Raw genomic sequence first — 6,365 nt, forward strand, 5'->3', positions numbered from 1 at the left:
TCCATCGGTATATCAAATACCACACCCTTAAAAAAAGTCCATGCAATCATATCGTGCCTTCACATAACAACTACCAGCGTTATTCAAACATAGGGACAATATTTTGGTTCTATTGACGCTTTCTATTATACGGTAAAAACGGCCAGACCGGTTCTGTTCTATTTCAGTACAGAGCGTCGTACAGAGTGTTTCAAAAACTCTGCATCCCAGTATATTGTTATTTACATCTGCCTAGCACGCAGGAATGCAATTTCACCGCTATATTCTTAACGAAATACTCTATTTTATTCCAAAATATGACCGGTCAGACCATTTGGCCGCCTGAAGGAAAGCGCCCTATGTTTCAGCTCACAGTTTATGTTACAAAGCTGCTCTAAAATCAATTCTAAATTCATGGGGCACGCATACATGTACAATCTGATCCCAGCGTTGTTTCCTGTTATTCTGTCATCGCCTCGTTAACAAAGTATTAAGATACACAAATATTCACGTAGAAAAATTATTGGTGAACTTCCCATCAAGCGAGATATATTAAAGCAGATACGGTAGGTAGAAAAAACAAAAATGCAATCGACAATTTTTGCACGGCTTGACGAAGAGGAACCTCGTACCCAGGGCTTTCCCCAAGAAGGAAAACCGTAGGTACGAGGTTGGATGAAGAGTTGGATATCATAACTGACCTTCGTGAGAATAAAATTTTCAGAGATTCATCAATTTAGAGATTAAATTCTGGTGGTAACCTACAGCTTAAACCCCCCATAAAAGCACCATCTTTTCAACAAATCAACTCTTATAAACGTTTTAAATTCGTGCTTATATAATATAAGTGAAAGTCAACTTGACTCTACATTAAACTAACTTTATACAAGTGGTAATATTGTTTTTAAAAATGTTTGCTAAAAGTATTTTTAAAACAGGAATAGCTTTTCGACATTTGCATTATACAGGCTGTATACTGGCGATTAAAGTGACCTAGATGCGATCCATGCGATGCCGGAATGTGATCAATAATCCAACGTTGCGTGACCGACCACTACTATATATGATTATGCTTTTTGTACCAAGTCAGAGTGCTGATTTGTTTATGGGCCTCCACCGTGCAGGAATCATGAAAGCAAACAATCCATCAACTCGATCCACGAGATATCAATACCGTACCCCTGGAGATTCAATCATATGACGCAGTGTGCAGGAACAGCTGGTCGTCAACCAGAGATGCGATCACATGCAGTGTGGAATATGGAGTAACCTAAAACATATCAAAGTACTATTTATACTGCATGATATCTCTTAACATGGTCACATGACTCACATCGGTTTTCCTATTTCTTGACCCCAGTTGTCCAATCCATCGTTCATAGGACGGATTAAACCGTGGCGTTTGGTGAAGTCAAACAAACAACTAAACTCGATCCACTTGTCATGCAAATGTAACAGAGACGAATTTTAATCGGATAACGTGCAGGCATGCTAATATAACCATGGTCCACCGTCGTCGACCGTCTGCGGAAGGTTTATTCACAACATGACCATGGCGCTTACTATACTCTCCACCTGCTGTGTCATTTTTGAAAGGTTTCTATATATGCATATATGGTATGAGAAAACGCATTTACGTAATATGCAAAAGAGAGCTATAACATTCCACTGCTCACAAGCCAGGATAAGATATTTAGAAAATCTCAGCGTAGTCTGCTGTACCTCTAATGCCAGAATAATCGTAGACGATATGGAATATGGAACGAACGATATTGACCAGCCCTTTCCCAGTGTTCCGGGTCAGTCTCGGTCGATAAAAAAGCCCTGTTGGAGACCCTGTTGAAATACGGCAGCATGCATTCTATTTAAAATGAAAAATGTGCATTTTTACTTATCATGAAAATGTTGATACGGCTGACAGTGGATTTTTCTATGGCATTTGATGCGTAATTGTCGTAGTTTTTGTACCTCCAAACAAATCCCAGAATGCAGTGTGATCTATTTCGGGAAAAGGGTAATAATGCCAATAGGAAGGAAAACCGTCTGAGTTAAAAAAAAAGGAAAAAAACGAAACTATAGCTACATGCAATAAATGAGAGTGCTGGGAAGACTATATATAGGAATTACACTTTTGGCTATCCTATGCAGCTAGGATTAATTACATGCTATTTATATATCGCAAACAACCGGGAGACTAGTCGCGCGTATCATGCCAGTTTAGCCAAAATCTCAAGAAATTGGGGTGGATTTAAAAGTTTAATTGTTTTGCTAATGTATATTTAATTTGCGCTACTTTTAATAAGTAAATCACACATTATCCTATATTATGTAACTGCACGATATTTAATACCTTACTTACTATACTTACTGTAGCTTCTTTCTTCCAGGAATCTTGCCCTAACTTTCTATTTGTTGTAATCAAATGATTTATCATAATCATGCTGTATTTTGCAGATATGTCCGCTTTTGAGTAAACTTCTTAACACATGCTTCCTGCTTTCCAAAGAACTAATACAGTAATACTTAAAATGTTTGCTGATAAACCATCTTAAGCTTCCGTTTTGCCGAAATATAGGCCACCTGCCTTTGAATAATAGAATTCTAAAAAATTATTAATTGTGACGAGCTAAACACCGATGTAAAGGAAGTGATAAACTAATGCTTTTGAACTATAAATCAAATTAAGTTAACATGTGAGATACAACGGACAGCTTACAGAAACATACTTTAATGGCTATAGACTATAGTTTACCAACAAGGCATCGTCAGAAAATAAATGATATGATGAAACATTTTAGTTTTCTTTATATGGTTTTGCAAAACTGATTAATGATGCACTGCAATGAGTGAACTGTCCTATTCTTTAGGTGATGAACGTCAAAGCAACAATACCAGGAAACAATATTACCCCAATAATATATTAGCAAATCTTGTGGCGAGATCGTGGGATCCCACATATCCCACCGATAACCTTTCCATAAATGGGCTAGACCCGTTGCCATTTTTGGAGGACGTCATCCCTGCTAAGTTACTCAAACCTACGCAGTGCTATTGTACTGATAGACAATAATGCAGGCGGGAACAGGATCATGGCTCTGTTTACTTAAAGCGTATTGACTCCCACTACCATATACCATATGGGGCTAAACTGCTGAGTGAATTAAAACAATCAGTTAGAGGAACATATTTGCGTGCTGTATTCATAGTTGCACTTCTGAAATAGAATTGATCGGCTAAAAATATTCGATTGTAACAGCTAAGAGGTCGTCTCGCTTTCTGCACTCGCTGGGAATGTTTTCTATACATTTCATTTATGAGATACGGTAGATGTATTAAACTGAAATATTGCGGGTGATGAACCATAAATTAACATAAATTTATCTTATTATATCATAAAGTTATTGCTTTTTTATACCAGAAATAGATGCCATTTTGAGCGTTTCTTATATAAATGAAAATAGATGAACGCGCATGCACTTATTTTACAGTATATGTAATAGATATCGCTGCATATATAGTTGTGCTTTTCAGTCAGGGGATGTGTAAGATTATAATTCCTCAGATAGTTTATGATATATAAGTCTAGTTTTACAACTGAGTGCCATGATAAATTGATCTTGAATTAATTTTCAAGTTGTTTCTCCTAGACTATAGCTCTTTTTTTCTTCCGCTTTTAATGGCTTCATAATTGCTCGCTAAAGAGCATCGAATGGCGTTCTTATGAGTTATAGTAGCGGCTAGTATTCCAATGACATTAATGGTTTACATTACAGGAAAGAAACATGAACTAAACCACTTTATTTTTAGCCTGGACGGATGTCTATAGTTTTTTTAACGTCTCTACCGAAATCCTGAAAAGGCCATAATAACTTAATAACGTACATATAATTAGACACAATATTAAATATAGAGGCATTTTTGGAAGTACTACAGCGATTAACGACAATCTGTCATTTACCTAGCCACAACGATTAGGAGGATATTATAGAAAGGAAACAAAACCTTATACGTATATTTGCAAAATAATTAAATGTCGATCTGTTTCCTGAGTAAGTTTTTTTTATTTGCATTAGCCGTTTAAATAGTTTGTCTTTCGAGTTGACGTTTTTGAATGCATTGGCTCCTGTCGGCATTCATATTCAACTCACTAAGCAGTTATAAATCCTGCATTAACAATGAATAAGAAAACTGCAGATTATTGTATCGTGACTTGAATTTGTTAAAAGTGATACTCGGAAAAGGAAAATCACTGAAGTCAAAGGCCGCAAAAACATGTCAAAAGTCTGACAATTGAGTGGAATATGATGCAGGTGTTGGCGGCAAAATACAGCTACATTGAATTGGCTAGATGCAAATAATTTATCATTCTAAAGACTAAAAATAGCGATTTCATATCTAAAGTAGAACGTCTCTAAAGGCCGAAAACTGTACTTTGCACAAGAACGGGGATGGCTGAAAATCACCGCCCCCCCCTGTTATAAAGCTGCTTTATAACGGTATAACAGACTAGTCGAACTGTTTGTTGATTCTCAAAACGCAAATATTCACAGTATCGATGTACTTACATCAAAACTGGCACGTGCAAGTATTTCAACCAGGGATATATCAGTAATAATGACGAGGCAGTTTGTACTTCTAGAAAAAATCTAAATACAATTAAAACACTATTTACACATACCACAGCTTTGGTATATATATGATTATAGTATAAATGTTGCTGAGGTAATTATGATCTTTGTATGTTAATATTTTCTCGTGACCTTATTTTCTCGTGACAGTTCTAAATGAAAACAAACCAATTATTTTTTAAATAACTATACCTTGCAAAGACATTAAACACATTAAAATGACTATTTTAGATGATATAGTGATATCGTGCTATTGTTTTCAAAAAGACAAAGAAATTTAAGTAAAACTGGAAGTTTCCTATAGACACGCTAAATAGGCGAAGTGTTGCAGACAAACTGGTGGTATTTGATATACAAAAACCCCGTTTATATATTTATCAACTGCATTTCTTTAGCAAGTTAAATTTTCGTTTGTATTTATGCTTCATGCATTCTCGGCTATTCACTGACAATTTCATTAAATCCAGTCATTCGAGAATTTCACAAGACATTATAGTGGTGTTCTTAGGTTTTATATGACGTCATTCGTTTAAGTGGGGTCGAAATCGATACCACAGTAATGCATGCAGCATTTGTCGTCATTGAGTTGTTGATATATATCCTAGCCTGGCGTTTGATAGCACATATATGCGTCGGAAATTTTGTATTGTTGTAAATGGGAACGAACAGAACTTTGAACTGAAGGACGAGGGCAAAAGGGGAGCTGGGACCAATAAACGAAAGATAATCTTTCAAGTGTAATAGAGACCTTTAGTTTGACGTTTACGACAACCCTCTAACGGCAAACAGAAAAATTCATTTCGAATTTTCAAAACAAATGCTAGGTTTCAGAGGCCGAGAAAATTGGTGCATTATTTTCAAACGTAGAGTAACTACTAGAGACAAATTGTGGGGAGAAAGTGCCAAAAATCTAATTTTAAATGTCATTTGAAATTAGCCGTTTGCTGTTCGCAGTTTGTCATATTGCATGGTTAAGCTAAAGGTCTCTAATAACCCATTAAGCCTGACCATATACATCCATTCAAATCACTGATTAAAATGCTTAATGAACGCACTATAAGTAATAATCTATATATACTGTCACTGACTATACAAACGATAAGGACGAATACTAAATAATCGCATTACTACCGTTTATTCTGTCTAAAGACCAACCAATGCTATTAAAACGTCCTAATATACTTTCCTAATTCCTCGTGTAAGCAGAATTAGGTGAAACCCATACTGCATGGTTGGATTACACAAAAGGTGACAATTTCGTTTTAACTATGATTTTTTGTAGCTGGAAAGCTTTTGCTTGTAACGATGTAAATCGATGCTTACAAAAGAAAATTACATATTATCAGGAATTTTGGGATTCGGTGGCCACACCTTTGCTATTCAACAGCTCACCAGTAGTTCAAATTTGCACCCCAGACCATACAGAAAACAGTTTAGTTTTTATGCTTGTTTTTATTTGAAATTCTTTACCATTTGTGGCAAACGGCCATGATGACATGGTTAATAAGATCAGAGAAGGAATTATAGGATATGTTTTTGAGATGATAGAGTCATGCTGAGCCTACTGCGCATTTACGTACTAGAGAGTTCCTTATCCGAGTATGGGGGAAGTCGCGCGTGCGTAAGTTGTGAAATACTGCAGGTTCACATACGCCATGAAATTAAGGAAATGCGTTCATATTACCTATTTTGCTACCTGTACATAGTCACTCTTGCTAGTCGAATGACTATAGCTGTCTGAGAGTCAGCGAATTGCTA

The sequence above is a fragment of the Dendronephthya gigantea genome, unplaced genomic scaffold (genome assembly GCF_004324835.1).
Source record: "Dendronephthya gigantea isolate DGI-Jeju-01 unplaced genomic scaffold, DenGig_1.0 000068F, whole genome shotgun sequence".
Lineage (NCBI taxonomy): Eukaryota > Metazoa > Cnidaria > Anthozoa > Malacalcyonacea > Nephtheidae > Dendronephthya > Dendronephthya gigantea.